Consider the following 16444-nt stretch of genomic DNA (forward strand, 5'->3'; position numbering starts at 1 on the left):
TCCTCACGTGGGGACTCAGAATCAGCGGTGACATCACCATGCGAAGCATTGTGTGCGCTTCGGGTTGGGGCTGCTGCGAGCCTCGCAGCGGGGAGGGAGAGCGGATCCGGGGTGCCTCTGTGTCAGCCCTCTGCCCTGGTGGCTTCGTGAGCACTGAGAGTTTGACTCCTGTGTTCCCAGCTTTCGCTTCCGCACCTGCGGTGTGGCAGAGCCAGCGAGCTGCTTGCTCAGCTGGAGGAGGAAGAGGAGTGACCTCAACATTGCCGAGGTAAAGCACAGTTACTGAAAAGATTTGGCAAAGATGTGGGTTGTACCAGCGCGGCTGCTGCAGCTGCAGCAGATCCTGGAGCATTGGAGAAGATAGAGAGGGTTTTCTTCATGAAAAGAATGCTGTTAAAAGTGTTTTCATGCCAGAAATTAGGATAAACGCCTCTGTTGTTTGACATCCTCTATTGAGCTGGCACATTGGCATTACAGCGTACCTGGCACGCTGTTTGTATTAAAAAAAAAAGGTATTTTATTCAGGGCAGGCCAGAAACCTGCCTTGGCACTTGCACATCGCAGCAATGCTTACAGACCCTGCATCCTGGCTGCCAGGCCAGGATCTAAATCCGATGGTGCTGTTGGTAAACTGAAGCTCAGGAAGCGCTTCTGGGTTTTTTTGTCCTTCCATGTGAATTTTTACCCTGTGAAGATGGTGTATGAAGCTATTTTCGTAACAACAAATAGGTTTAAAAGCAGTTTCAGTTTAACATCTACACGCTTGGGTGTTATCAACAGAGCTTTGTATACTGAGCTGGTGCTTGGTAGGAGAAAAACCATCAATCTTACCTGGGAAACCCGGACCCCCTCAGCTCCATACTGCTATGAGGAAACTCAGATGTAAGAACACACTTAAATAACACCTCACCAGAGCTGTTGTGCTCCTGACCACCAAAGGCACCTTTTTCCAACACCGTCGTACTGGAAGTTGATGCAGCTGGTTCCATCCGTAACGTGTGACTGTACAGTGCTGTAAAAGAACTATTTTTTCACAGCTTTGGAGAAAGTGAAGCAGAGAAAACCACGCGTAACCACTGATACCTGGACCCCAAACTGCCACAGACTGACGGTGATGCCCACTGGATATCTCCTGATACCCTGCTGCCTTCTGACTGCTCCAGCAGAAGTCCCGTTTTAATTAGCCAGCAGGTCCCTCTGAGGGAGGGACTTTGCTAAAAGTCCTGCCGTAGGAAGTATCCTACGGGAGCCAAGTTGCTAAACTGATGTGTGGTTTTCCCTTAACCCCCTCACCCCTGACTTTCCAGCTCCTGACGACACTGCCAACGTGTGCAGTGTCACCGTGTGCCAACTAGGTGCCAGCTGCCATGGTTTATATATTGTAAAATTAGTGATTTGGGACTCGTGAGCACTGAGGAGAGGCTAGCAATTGCTTAAGAGCTTTCCTTGTGTCGCTCTGGGGCAGGGAGATGGGTGAAACATCTTAGGCTTGAAAGTGATTCCCTGCAGAGTGACGTGCTCAGATCTGCACAACAGATCTGTCGTTTTGGTCACCTTATTAGATCCCTGCTTGAGAGGTTGCTTGCAAGAATCGATTCCTCTTCACCTTGATGTGTCAAGCTAAAGACAAATCTGTGCCGAAGCACTGTTTGATCAGACGAGTGCCTCGGTTCAGGATTGTTCTTTGACAGCTACAGAAACAGCAGGACGATCAGCGCCTTCAGGAACAGATGAATTTGATCTTGAGGCTGTCGTAAAACAGGTCCCTGAAGTTTGAAGACTCTTCAAATAGTTTGGGCCAGCAAGGAGCAGCTGTACGTGGCGGCTGCGGTAACTCGGGGCTCCGAGTCTCAGAGAGCGTGGTGAAAGCTGGCTGCTGGAGGAAGCTGAGGCAGCGTTCAGCTCTAACCTTTGCCTTCTTGGCTGGCATCTTTGCACTCCTGCTGTCAGTGGGTGTTGAGTGTCCTTCCCGGCAGCCTCAGAACGTGCCCTCAGATGTAGGCAGCGTTTAGCAGCTAGAATTCCCTCAAATAGAAAGAGTACAAATGATGCGTTTTCTGCTTTTGCTTTGGAACTCTTAGCTTGAGGTTTTCCTGCAGGCCTTGAGGTTTCTTGCAGCAGCAGGGATGAGTTCTGTTAGCAAGAGGCTGTTCTGTGCTTCGACTGTGGGAAGATGAATGGTTACGTGTGCACCGTTAAATATAACTTGACACCTAGCACACCGCACTTGCAGCCTGTGGGGTGCTTTAACAAGCAGGTAAATCAGCAGAGGCTGTTTTGCAGCCGGGGTGATGCTGGGTGATTAAAAAGCAGGGGCAGAACAAGGAGTTTCTAGTGTTTGTTCTTGCTTGTCATCCGACTCTCCACTTCCACTGTTCTTTAAACAAACAAACAAACAAACAAACAAACAAAACAAGCAAGGGGTAAGCATCTTAATATCTTTATTATAAATGGAAGGCACAAAAGAGGCCAGCAACAGAGACTGTCCAAGAGAAATGCTTTGTGCTTTATAAACAAACAAGGCAGTACCCTTAGGTGGGTGTGATAATCCTCCTCTAATGCGTTTTTGGGGTGCAAAAATAGATTTGTTCCTTTCTTGCTCTTCTCTGCAGGACAAAGGCAGAATGGGCAACTGCAAAGTTAGGCCAGGGAGGTCAGTTTGTTCCGTACTGAGAAAGACAAGCCTGTAAAACAAACTAGACAGATTTTCTTTGTACTATTCATCTTCCTTCAGCAAAGGCAAAGCTTATGACACTTGTTGGTGTGTATTTCCAGACCCCCAGCTACTGGCACTGTAGCGCATCTCTAATTCTTTGGTACAAAAGGTTCAAAATCTCTTAATGCAAAAATTTTACCAGCACCCTGGAGCAAAAAAAAAGAAATCTAAAACCCTTACCAACTTCTATTACAGACCTGCTGAGAGCACCAGATTTACTCATTTTTATTCAGGCTTTCAGGGGCAACTTCAGTTGGTTTAGTGCTTGGATTGCTCTGTTAGCAGATGTCAGTTTAAAAAAAAAAAAAGCTTTTGAGGTCCTTTTTAAAATGAGACTGCTTTTTTGGAATTTGGAATACTGCAAGGTATCGTTGGTTTTGCTTTCTTCCCATTCCTTAGACCAGATCCATTCAGATTCTGAACAGCGTTCCCGGTCTGTTCAGGAAAATGGAAGGCAACAAGCAAAATGATGAGCTCCTTGGGCAGTCAAAAGAGCTAAATCTGGAGAGTGTTTTGAGTCAAACTTCCATGCTAAGGAGCACCAGTAATTGTTAGAAGTAGCTGCAGAGGAACCTGCATGGCACTGGGTGTGTTTCTGAAGGTGCTAAAGGTCCGAAGTGATGATTCCTATCCATACTAAAGAAGAGAAGGAAACCTTGCACTTAACTACTGTTTTTATTCCCTTTGTCCAGCAGTCAAAAGCAGTAACTAATATGAGAACCCAACTTTTCCTCTCTTTATTTTAGATTTGGGAAAATTCCCTGCCAAAACAATATTTCCTGGAAAATTCACTAGTGTTTGTGTGAGTAAAAGCTTCCAACCTTTTTTTTATGAATTTGTAAGAACTATTTCATCCACTTTTGTCCAGAAGAGTCAGAAATAATTTGCACAGAAATGTGCAGCGTTTTATTGAAAGGATTCAGAATCACTCTGAATTGAACTTTATCTGGTCTGGTTGCAGGTTTTGTGACATTTAGTGTCTTTAAAAAAAAAAAAAAATCAAAATTTCTAGCTTCATATCAGAAAAAAAGAAAAGAAAATGCTTGTGGCTAAATAAAATCTGTTGCAGCTCTGCTCATCGAAAAATCATTGGCTGTTAAATTGGACCTAAGTCGTCTTCTCTAACCTTTCATGATCCTGCAGCAATGGATGATGATGGATATATGGATTAGGGAACAGCACGTGATGGCAAACCTGTGGTATTTGCTACAGCGCAGAAAGAAAAACCAAATTGCTTCCAAAAAATCAAAGTAATCCAAAATCCTTGGTATCATGCAGCCATGCCACTGGCAAAGTGAGCATTCCCCTGCCTCTCAAAGCTTGCTGTACCCTTGATCTGCTGTCTTGCTGCTGTTAATTGATTGCAACTCTACGTGTCTGATCAGGGCTACGAGTTGTTCTCGATATGGAGATCATACAACATCTACTGTGCACGCTTGTGTGTATAGATATGTTTATCCTGTATGCATGTACATCCGTATGCATATTTGTGTGCTGGCCCCCAGATCCCTCATGTTACAAAGCATCGGCCTCGAAGGCATACTCATCAAAATCTTTTGTAGAGCCTCCATTTTTTTCTAGTTCCCTCAAAATGAGAGAATTTTTACGCGCTCTCTGTGTCGAAAAGGCAAAAATTCTGATTTTCACTGTCGCTCTCGCTAACTTTCTCTCACTCCCTCCTCGTGTGTGTATAAACACAAATGTGTGTATGCGTATGCACATCTGTGGCTTTAGATGCACTGGTATGTTTTTTGCTGTACAGGCAATAAAGACGGGGAAAGGTTTTTGTGTTTTCTTAATAGGTGAAGAAATCTTGAAGACCAGAGATTGGAACATGCTGAATTTTAAATTAAAAAAAAAAAAAAAAAAGTTAAATTGTCCGGCTGTGGAAGATGGAGCCTCATTTTTGCAGCCACTTTGAATCACGAGTTCATCTCTAAATGCACTGTTTTTTTTTGTTTTTGTTTTGTTTTGGTTTTTGTTTTTTATTTTTTTGAAGAGCTAACTAACCCTGGCTGCATCCAGTCTGAGAGAGCATTCAAATGGACTTGCTTCCTCTCTTAGTTATAAGCTGTTTAAAAGCGCATCCTATGTTTGAATTGTGGATGAGAGGTTCCCTTGGCAAAGTGAGGAGGAAAATTCTTCCTACCCCTTTATTATTAATTCACGGATTCAGTCTTGGTTCGGCCTACAGGAGCAGTTAACTGGAAGCCTTTGAAGATCGATAACTTTGCTGAGGTTGTCCAGGTAGGTGAAATCGAAGACCCACAGGGCCTGGAACGTGCTGTTTAATGCGTCCTAACTGTGTTCTAGAGAAGTTATTTGTAGCCATAGTTGATTATTGACTTGCATGTATCATCAGGTGGTTTTTTAAGGAGTGACTCCGTTTTCAGGCTTCCAGATGTGCTCCAGGTCATATTATTGAGGATGTGGAAGAGAACGCTTGCTGACAAAGCTCCTGGCAGCTTTACAGAACTTTAATATTTAGTTAGTTCATGTAACAGCTGATTTCAAGGCTTTGCTCTCTTTGAGAGACTGATAACTGGATTTGATTAACTGAAGAAAGCTGGAAAAATGTTCGTTCCTCATTATTTTTCACTTGTTACTTTCTTTCGGGTTACTTTTAAAAAGAAGATTTCACCGATCACAAGCCAGTAGAAGACTTTCAGCCCAAGCAAGGGTGAAGACAGCTCTCTCCAAGAGCAGAGGAAGTCCCAGTGGAGAGAACCCAAGCTTGTTAGCAGAACTCGTCGGCATGTCTAAACAAGGAGACGACTGCTACTTCTATTTCTATTCTACCTGTACCAAGGTATGGCAGGTTTTCCTTTGCCTTGCTTTTTTTTCCCCTTTTTTTTTCAGGAAGGAGTAGATTAGGAGGAGGAAGCGCACTGGTCTTTGGTTAACTTGAGAACCAGATAGATTGTGAATTCAGTTGTAGCAACATGAGGCAGCAGCATGGCCATTTTTGAGGCTGTACTCTATTTTCCTTGTTGGTTTCCTTTTGGTTCCAGGGAGACAAATGTGCCTACCGCCACTGCGAAGCTGCTCTGGGCAATGAGACGGTCTGCAAGCTGTGGCAGGAGGGTCGTTGTTTCAGGAATGTCTGCCGATTCAGACACATGGAAATTGACGTGAGTGCCTAACAATGTGTTCTCAAAATAAATCCACAAAAGCATTTTTCAGTGCCGTAGGTGTACTGATTGTGCTTTTGCAGGATAGATTTGTTTGCTTCAAAATCATACTGGTTTCTGTTACCAAGAGAGGGGGTGGGAGGAAGCAGAGGGAAATAAAATCAATGCCTTAGGTATGTCTTAGCAAGATATTTTTATTTTTTTTTATTAGATGCTGACAGTTTTCTCAAGAGATGCAGAATAGCTGTTAAATAGACTGCTAAAACCTGCTGGAGCAGGGGGGTAATAAACAGGCTGTTCTATCCTCATGGGAGCAGGCTTGATAATGAACTATCAGGTGTCTTCTGACCCACAGTCCTTCAGATAACGCTGTTGTAGCTGCCTGGGGTAGGAAGTGGGGAAAGTTAAAGGTGCAGCAGAACTAAGTGTCCAAGAAGTAGTTCTAGACAGGGTTAACCTAGGCAATTTCAGATGTTCTTTTTCCCTCTGAATAATCCTAGTATAATCCTAGGTGTATTAGTTTAAGCCACCCTCAACTGATGTCTGAGAGTGCCTGTCTTCTCAAACTGAGTGATGACCAAACTAAATGTGCATAGTGGTTACAGTTTATGCAAACTTTGTGAATATGCCCAGAAATACTACACTTAACTGAGAAACTGACCTTTGGAATGATGTTTCAGCACTGTGTTGTGACAGCTGTCACGATCTGGAGCTGTGCATCTCTTTGCAAGCCTCAGGTGCATGTTATCACGAGCTTTTCTTTCTTTCTGTCTTCAGAAAAAGCGCAGTGAGATTCCTTGCTACTGGGAGAACCAGCCGGGAGGCTGTCAGAAAGCCAACTGTGCTTTTCATCATGCAAAGGGACGTTACATCGATGGACAATTCTTACCACCAAGCAAGAGTGAGTTTAGGTCCTTTTTCTTTAAGCGCTGAAGAATTAATTTTGAGTAGTACTTAGTGGGTGCCAATCCTGTAGGGGGCGTCAGGTAACTGTTCATTTGTGAGGGCAGGAAAAGGTCTGCAGTCATAGGTGTACTGCACCGAGTGTACTGCTGGTGTTTGTTTTCTGCTTTCGTGCTCAGCTTCTCTTTGCTTAGTGTGATGTTTGCCTTGCAGTTTGCTTCCTGTTGTTTCCTCTTTTGCTGGGTGGTAGGGAGATGTGGTGTTGTTGGAAGGGAAATCATTGTTCACGGTGTAAGCAGTGATGGGATGGGCAAAAGGAGATGCTGAATTCGTTGTCTGTGCGGGTTATCTGCCTTTGCTACCATCTCTTTGCATTGTGGTCAAAGTTTTAAACTGCCATATTACCGATGATCCTCGTCTTCCTCTAGCTACACTGCCAAGTCCGCCTGAGTGCGCGGACGATGATCTGAAAGTGGCTCAGATGTCACTGCAGCAAAACAAACTTTCTGTCCAGTCAAATCCCTCTCCACAGCTAAGGGGGTGACGAAAGTGGAAAACTCTGAAAATGTCCCAAGCCCTACACACCCTCCAGTTGTAATCAATGCTGCGGATGATGATGAAGATGATGATGGTGAGCATGTTTTGGTTCTTGGAAGGAATTTGTGCTGTAAATGATTGTGTAAATCTTTGGTTCTTGAAGGAATTTGTGCTGTAAATGAATGTGTTAAATCTTTGGTTCTTGAAGGAATTTGTGCTGTAAATGAATGTGTTAAATCTTTGGTTCTTGAAGGAATTTGTGCTGTAAATGAATGTGTTAAATCTTTGGTTCTTGGAAGGAATCTGTGCTGTAAATGGATGTATAAATCACAGATGACCTGAGGTCTGACTAGCGATAGGGCAGGCAGTCTGGCCAGGTCACTGGTGGCTTTGTCTGGCAGTCAGTGGACAGAAGCTGAAACGTTGGAGGAAAGCTTAGAACCACTCCTGGCTTTAGCTGGTCTTTTGTGTAAAGTTCTATATGAAACTAGGAAGGAAATTTCTTTTTTCTGTCTGAAGAGCAATGTGTTGTGTAGTAGTTAAAGCTGCAGAGAGAATCTAGAGTCCTAGATGTTTTGTCCTAGTGTATTCTACTTAGGAGTTCATCAGGTCAGTGTAGCTGTTTAAAAACAAACAAACAAACAAACAAACAAACAAACAAAACAAAACGGCAACAAAGTTTTTTATATGAACCATGGGCTGAAGTGTCACTGCATGAGCTACGTAATCATGACCAACCTGGTCTATGCATAACTGAATCGATTTTTCCCCTTCAGACCAACTTTCTGAGGAAGGAGAAGAAACTAAAACTCCCGTCCAGCATCCAGCTGCGGAAGGCAAAAATGGATTACGGGTGATTTCCACTCGGAAAGGCAGTTCTACTACTACTAAACAAGGTATGCCAGCACCTTAGTAGGATAAATCAGAAGAACTTGACAGTTAAGTCAAAAGCAGCGTGGTGTAAAAACACAACAAAATGTAGGGGTGCTGAATGGAGTCGGTTATTTCCATGATCTCATTTCTGCCATTAATACCATCATGTGCCCATTGGGTCAGAAAGGTGAACTCCTTTTCTTTACTTTTGGAGAACAAAACAGGGCCACAGCATGGAGTTTAAATGGCTGCACGTGCAGCCTTGCAACCACTGTTGATAAGCCATATCTAACGATAGAGGGATCTAATATCGTGTAAATGGATTAAAATGTGGATCTAATATCGTGTAAATGGATTAAAATTAAAACTACATTTTGAACCCTGAAGGATGAAAGGAGGGGCAAAATGCCATTGGTTCTATGGCTCTTTCACTTGTGAGGAGTGTTGGCAGGCTTTATTCGAAATACTTCAGAAAGTTCCTGAGCGCTAAGAAGCCTGAGGACCTGTGGTCCTCAGTGAGTGCCTCTAAGCCTGTCTCATGAACTGTTTCCTGTTTTCAGAGGGCAATCTGAATTTTGGAATAAAAACACTTGAGGAAATCAAATGGCAGAAGATGAAGGAAAAAAATAAGAGACACGGTGGTGAGTTAATATTCCCTACTTTCTTATCCTGTTCACGGCAGGTGATGGTGACTGGGAGCTGCTTGAGGGACAGACTTCCATTTTTAGCTGGGGGCATAAAGCAACCTGATTCTCAGCCAGCTGGTATTCTAAATGGGAGTTCAAAGGGCAACCAGAGGCAAATTAGTCACCTCTCTTCTTTACATGCTCTGCTTGCTGTATTTTTGACAGTAACAAATCATTTAAAGTTTTTTGTTCTTTGTGATAGTTTTTTATGTTGGGTAAACTTCCTTACGTTTTGGTTGCTCTGAACAGAAGGTTCTTCAAGATCTTCTCTTCGTCCCGTTGATTCTATGATTTTTCCTGCTCCAGAAGAGGAAAATGTCCGGACAGTGGTGAGAACTGTGACAGTGTCTTCCAAGAAAGGTAATAATGAATGCTTTTGTTTTGATTTCATTACTCCTAAACTGGAGGGTTAAGCAATACTTAAAACAATTCACCCATGTTAGCCTTCTGGTGCTGCCTTCTGTTCAAAACGTGCTTTTATGCTTAAAGTCCCTGGTTGTACTGGAAAGATTTGGTGCTCAGGTTAAGTGCAGTGGCAGGAGAGAAAAAAAAAAGTGTCAGTATGCCAATAGGGGGGTAACTGAAAACCAGAAGAGTAACGAGAAGAGCGAGCTGTAGAAGCCAGTGCTATATAAGAAGCAATTTCTGAAGCATTAAAGAGGCGTACAGTGGCAGGTGTGGACACAGTATGACAGGAGTTTGTGTATAAATTGTTTAGAGCTGTGCAAATGCCTTTTAAAGGGAAAAAAGTGTGGAAGTACTTTTACTCGTAGACATTCGCCTTAGAAAGGAATATTTCTCAGCATTTGCACCTAAGAATATTCTGCTTGCTTATGCAGCTTTGTTCTGCACAAAGTATAGGTGTCAAGCAGACTCAGATTCACTCTCCACTATCTCAGCTGGAATTTGAAGCAAGCACTGAGACTATTAATATTTTTTTTCCATGTTAATTATAGTTAAAATATGAGTTTATGTGGTTTAGCTGTCAAAAGAGTGTCTGACTGGGGTTTTTTGGACATGGGCTAACAGGATAATATTTCTGTTGGCTACTGGTTTCTGTGAAATAGAAAAAAAAATTCCCTTTTGTTTTAGGGGAGGAACCTGTGGTTCGAGTAGATCTTGCTGATAGACAAGGAAAACGGAAAGCCTCCGCGGGTAAGAACTTTTTACGAGCTGTTACGTAGGTGCTGCCTTCTATATATGACTGCATTAAAGAGTATTTGTGATGTATGAAAGGAAAATACATTGCAGTGGAGATCTGTGTTGACTGCAGAAATGGCAAAAAAAAAAAAAAATCATTTAGCAGCTGAAAGGCAATTCTATGAAAATATGCTTGAAAAAGAGAAGCTTATTGTTGACTGTTCTCAAACCTTCCTGCAAAGAAAAGTTCTTACAATATTCCTTGTTTTCTCTGAAGATGATGTAAGCAGCCTTCCAGTGAAGCGCAGCCTTGCTGAAAGGCTGGGGAAGAAGGTAGAGGCTCCGGGAAATGCTGACAAAGCACCCAAGAGAGAGACAGGTACTAAACGGGCATCTGGATTGGATTCCTGGGTTTCGTATTTAGTCTTTCTGTTTGTCCTTTTCCAGTGATGTTTCTTTTTGCATGTTGGCTGAGGTCGTAATCACTGGGATTCAAAGTTACCTTTCCTGTCTTGTTTTGAAATGTGAACCTGAAGTTGACATTATGCAGCCTCCCTAATTCGTTCTTTTTCTGTTTTGCAGTTCGAGTTCCCAAGTCTCTGAAGGACAGGCTGGGATTACCTCCTAAGCAGACCAGTACTGAGAGAGGTAACAGCTAGATATTAAATATGCTTTCTCCTCCTTCCTTTCCACGAACTTGGACTGCTTTCATACATCCCTACAAACTAATTTAAACGAAAACAAAGAACTGACGCCTCTTGCTTGAGTGCTGAAGCTCTTCTGACAGCCACTATCAGAACTCTGGCTCTAGGTGTGTGTTTATTTTCTACTTGTGCCTTGTCGAGGTTTTTAGCTGCTTCTGTGAACCGTTACGTACAATTAGAATAGAACCACTGCCAGGAGCAGGAATTTGAAATGCAGTCTGAAAAAGTAATAAAGTAAAGCAGCATTTCTGTGTAGCAGTTCTCTCTGGATAGGGCTGGTCTTCAAAATACAAGTGGCTCAGAGGAGGAGGAGAATGTTGTTCTAAGGATATTGTTCTAAGATGCATTATTGGGAACGCTCAAGATGAGTTTTCCTTAGTGCTCTGACAAATTTTGGAGACTTAAAATATTGCTGGACTCTCTTTAAATGTTGGTGCTTCTCCTCATTTCTTGATGATGACAGGGAAGGCTGCCAAGCCGATGGGAGAGATCCATGTGAAAACACTGGAGGAAATCCGTCGTGAGAAAGCTCTTCAGAGACGCGAAACTCAAGCCAAAGCCCAGGCTGAAGGGCATGGTAAAACTGAAGATTCCAGCGCAGGGGCAAGAGCTGCTCGTGCAGGTCGCATCCAAACTTTCTCTGAAGCCTTGTCCGAAAAAAAGAATAATCGCTTGGTAGAAGAGAAGAAAAAAGCAGGAGAATGCCATAGCAAGAGCAAAATTCAGGGTGAGTCCAAGAAGCAGCTCGCTCTGTCCGGGCCCAGCAAAGGGCAGGCGAAGGAGCCGGCAGGAAAAGTCAAGCCGGAAGGAGAAGTGCGTGTTAAAACCTTGGAAGAAATAAAGCGTGAGAAAGCTCTGCGGATGCAGCAGAGTGAAGGAGATGTGCCAGCTCCCTCAGCACAACCCGGACCTGCCCCAGCAGAGCAGAAATCTTTATGGAGCACAAAACTAACAGGTAATAAGATGCTTTAATGCCTGCCCCAGTGAGGTGCTTCCCATATTGAGCAAGTTCAGTTTGCTCAGGATCTGCTTCATGGATAAATGCTGAATGGCTTGCACATTGTAGCCTTTCTCTCTCTCTCTCTCATGGGACACAAGGAAATAAATGCACAAAGGAAACAAGTACCCAGCTTTCTTTATTTCTGCCGTTGACAACACTTTTTTTTGTCTTTTTTTAAAGCACCTGAAAAAGAAGAAAAGAAGGCAGTGGAATTGAACCGGCCTTTTCCTAAACTTTCCTCTGGACCTGATGTACAGGTGAGTCCTCTGTGAAGACACACATCCATTCGTACAATTTCTGATAATTCTGACAAGTTTTGTTACTCACCGTGTGCCACCCTCTTGAGTGTGTTCTTACCCTTCAGCAGCTGGTAGGAGCTGCAGTGCAGTCTAAATCCTATCGCCAGCAGCATTTCCAGACAACTCTGTAATCCTCAAACTTGGAATCAGTCTGTTTATACCACAGCAACAAAGAAACCCTGTTAGCACCAGCTGAAATCTACACAGTTAACGTGGAGGGAATTCTTTTTGTTCTTACTGACTTGATCTGTCAGAAATGAAGGATTTAATACAGAAGGCCAGAGTTCTGCGTTCAAGGAAATCAATCTGTCAGTGGATACTGTATAGGGGAACTTGTATGACTTTCTGCTGCTTAAAAAGAATGTGATAAATAGATGTACAGCAGAACACCCTAGCTGTTTAAAGAAGCTTGCCATAGTGGATATTGCAGATATGTGAGACTGCGTCCATAGTAAAGCATGGCTCTTGTTACAGGCAGAATTTTATGGAAAAAAACAAACAAACAAACAAACAAAAAACAGCAGTAACCTGAACGAGATTAATATGCTGTTCCACATCAAGACCATTTTGGAGGGATTGCTGATCAGATTTTCTTAACGAAATCTCCACGGATTTTATTTATTTTTTTTGTCCTATTCATGCACTCCTTTTCTTTCCTTCTAGCCCACTCAGCAGAGTGGAACTCGTAAATGTCCAGAGAAGAGCTTTGAAGAGAGACGGTGGGAGAAGTGGCAACAGAGAGAACAACAAGAGAAGCTTCGGCAGGAGGAAGCTGCTGTCAAATCTACTGCTGGCTTCTTTAATACTGAACCAGCAGGGAAAGTGGCAGCTCAATTTCAGGGCCAGGAAGCTAAAAGTAAGTGTTGAAGGTTAAGAGTTACTTAGGTTGTCTTCTGAAATACAGACAGAAGATGACAATTCTCATGCTGTAACTCTGGCTGGGTGCATTTTGCCACGCAGTGCTACGAAGCGAAGGGTGTACTTTCTTTTTCTTAGTTTGTTTCTTTTCCTGCCAGCCAGATGTTAGGTAAGGAACGGGAGACTAGAAAATGACACTACAAATGTGGACTTTGTAGAACAACTTAACTGTGGGACATCACTGCAAGGGAGAGGAAGCTGGTACAACAGTTGCATACACTCTTGTCCTACTATAACTGCTGCTTTTTCCTTTCCTAGCGGGAGCAGGACTTTAAATATAAAAGCTGTCTATATTTGTGAACCTAGCTTGCACTTAGGATTGCTATGTGTCTGAGGTTTCCCTTGTCCTGGATTATTATTTACTGTAGCTCTTCGGTTTCTTTGTTCCTTTGTATGGATTGTTGGTAGACAGAGTTTCCTATGTGGAAAAGATTCCTGAGAATCCAGGCAATGGCGGTGTAATTGTGCTGGCCAAATGCATTTAAGTGTGTAGAAGGACTGTGGAAATGATTAAGAGAACCTGGATTTTTCCTGAGGCAGAGCAAGACTGTATCAGTTCTCTCTTGCTTTTACTCTAGCCAACTTTATGACACCTGCGAAGCCTTCGCGTGGGAAAGTCACTTTCCCCAAGAAGAAGGCACTGAAACGTAAGGCACCTGGGAGTTATCCCTCTGCCATAGCAGCTGTGGAACTACAGACTGCCTTTGATGCTGACATGATGGGACCTCCAGCCAGAAAAGCAGCCATGGTAAGGCCAGGGGCTAATGCAGCGATGGATCCCTTGTTAAATTTCTACCCTCCTCTATTTGAAAAGGTGGAAAACTCAAACGTTCTGCAGGCCTTCTGTTTCCTTTGAAATCCAGTAGCTGTCTCCAGGATGCTTGTAGAACCCTTCTGTATTTGTGAGATGAATGGCACTCTTTAACCGGTACTCTGATGCTGTGATTTCTCTGGTGTGCGGGATTTTGTCCCTTAATGCCATGTTCTTAAAAGACACCAGATCATGAATAACCTCCAGGTGAATGTGAACTTTCTTCAGGAGCACCTTGGTTTTGTATTTTGGCCACGGCTCCGCAATGCCAGAGGAGAAGCAGTGTGGAGGAAAAAGCTATTAAGGAATCTTTTACCCATGTGTCATAAATACTGTTTTGCTGCTTTCTAGGGTGTTTCAGACGTGCCGGAGCACGTCCCAGCCATCAGACTTGAAGAAAATCCCCCAAACAGGTGACAACCCCAACTTGTTCTTTTTCTTAATCAGTGTATATCCCCAGGGAAACATAAGTTCTGTCACATGTGGGAAAAAATGAGGGTTCTGAGATAATTGAAGCCCAAATCCATCAAAGGAATAAGTCACCTGAAACCACTTTCTAGCAGCTAGCAGGATTGCTTAATTAGGCTTTCTTGAAATGCTGCAAGTCAGCACAGCTTTCCGGTGACTTCTTGGGTTGTCTGAATACCTGAACGAGGATGAGGTGAAGTTCTACTTCCTCGTGAGGTGATAGATGATGAGTAGTGTCCTCTGCCTTTTGGTCCTCAAGAATGCCACCTCAACTCCAGGTGCCCTGGCTTCACAGATAAACCCCCAGACTGAAAAATGTACCTGGTAACGCATCGGGCTCTAAATGTAGCCCTGGGTTGATTGATAACAATCCCTGTGTAAGATTGAAGCGTAGGAGGGCTTGCCTACAGTTTTGAGAGCCGGTTTGCAGGAAAGGGATTTCCCGTTAAGAAATGGCATATCCTGATTGTTCTTTCTTGCTCTCCCAAGACCTGAAGTGCGTCTTGGAAGCCCGGAAAGATTTGAGGAGCAGATGGAGATGGATCTCGAGACCTTGACCTCAGCTTCTTCCCAGCCAGAAGAGGCACGGACACGCTGGCTGAGTTCCACAGGGAACGCGCCCTTATCTGCGGATGAAGATTTTGAGAAGCTACTTTGGGAAATCTCAGGAGGCAGACTGGAAGCCGAAATCGACTTAGACCCAGGGAAGGACGAGGATGACCTCCTCCTTGAACTCTCCGAGATGATTGACAGTTGAACTGCGTAGTCCTAGGGTATAATTAAAAAAAAAAAAAAAATTAAAACTGTTCTTCTTGTTGGATACCCCGAGGTGATCCTTTTTCTAACTGAGGCTTTGCAATGAGACTTAAAGCACAGTCCGAAGTGGTAGAAATTGGCAGGATCTGCGCTCAGTTGTCCTAAATTTCCCTGCTGGTCAGAGTTAAGGTCTTGTGCATCCGTTCTGTAACTATAGGTGGTTACCTTCGATATTGAGAGGACAAAGCACTTCTTTTGCCACAGAAAGTTCTCCATTGGCACGCCATGGTGGCTACAAATCGATCTTCTGATGGAGTGATGCTCTGAAGGCTGAAATGTAAATCTTCTTCCTTCCTCCGCCCTTGGCACAACTCGATGTTGGGCACATTGTGAAGCTTCGGTGTTCTGATTTCTCGGACAGTTGATAGCCAAATCCTGGAGTTACTATGTCAACTCTTGACGTTTACTCGTGTATGCCATTGTTTTGACTGTACCCGTGTCAGATGATGAAGCTGTAGGGGTGGGAGGGAGCAGAATCGTTATTGCAGTGTGTTGTGGACCAAACTTGCTGCCAGGAATGGGGGTGGGGGTCAGCCCACCCAGCCTTCCTTTCAGTTATCAGGGGGGATCAAATGGTGAAAAGCAGCAGCTCTGCCATGCGGCTCCGCTACCCCCACTCCCTTCTCTTGTGCTATACCAAAGTTCCCCCAGGCTTTGGTTGGTGCTTTTTGCCTGTGTGAGGACTCCGGGGTGAGCAGTCAGGACTCTGCCACAGTCACAGGGTCGATGAAGGGTTGTTTAAGTGCCTCTTGGTTTTAAAACTTGCTCCCCTGAGCTGCTGGCTCTGCTGCCTGCTACAGCAAATGTTCGGGTGCCATCAGCATCGCGCTTGGGCATGGGCACTGACCCTGCGGAGGACAGAGCTGAGATTCGGGTGTATTGTGTACCCTGCCACCAGCCATCGTTTTTTTTCCCCTAGCAGATCAATTTTGAATTATTTTCCAAACTTTTCGCGGCACGGTAGGCTCTTCCCGCTATGATTTGTGAAGCTGTGGGGGCCCTCAGGCATTTGCTGCTGGCAGAGGAAAAGCGCTTGTCGAATTTGTTGTAAATACTTAATGTTTGGACAAAACCACGCGTCTCTGTGTGTGTGTGTGTGTGTGTGTGTGCTGTGACGCCCCGGCCCCACCAGGGAAAACCTCCGCGGACGAAACTGCTGCTGGAGCTCACGCAGGCCTTCATCGTGCCGAAGGACTTCACGGGGACTTCTGCCGGCTCAGAAATGGGGGAGAAAAAGCAAAATCAGGAGGAGGAGAGCTCAGAGACTGCACCCACCTGCCCTCGCTTTCCCTTCACCCCAAGAAGCCCTGTTCTACCATCAGCCTTCGCCTCTTCTGCCTGCGGTGCTGGGAGCAGGAGCGGCGAGGCGGTGGCAGCCATGGCGTACCGCGGGCAGGGCCAGAAGGTGCAGAAGGTGATGGTGCAGCCCATCGTATCCTTCC

At 44.3% G+C, this 16444-nt stretch overlaps 1 pseudogene across 1 annotated transcript; it reads left to right on the forward strand.

Moving 5' to 3' along the window:
• LOC311428848 (zinc finger CCCH domain-containing protein 11A-like) lies at positions 1-14943 on the forward strand (annotated as a pseudogene). Its single transcript has 17 exons — positions 1-268; positions 5351-5525; positions 5728-5847; positions 6625-6748; positions 7179-7381; positions 8064-8183; positions 8721-8801; positions 9096-9206; positions 9939-10001; positions 10264-10365; positions 10569-10634; positions 11154-11645; positions 11871-11947; positions 12653-12845; positions 13486-13655; positions 14070-14131; positions 14676-14943. The product of its transcript is annotated as a zinc finger CCCH domain-containing protein 11A-like (transcript).
• The last annotated feature ends 1501 nt before the right edge of the window (positions 14944-16444 follow it).

This window comes from Aythya ferina (genome assembly GCF_964211825.1).
Source record: "Aythya ferina genome assembly, contig: HAP1_SCAFFOLD_162, whole genome shotgun sequence".
In the NCBI taxonomy this organism is placed as follows: domain Eukaryota; kingdom Metazoa; phylum Chordata; class Aves; order Anseriformes; family Anatidae; genus Aythya; species Aythya ferina.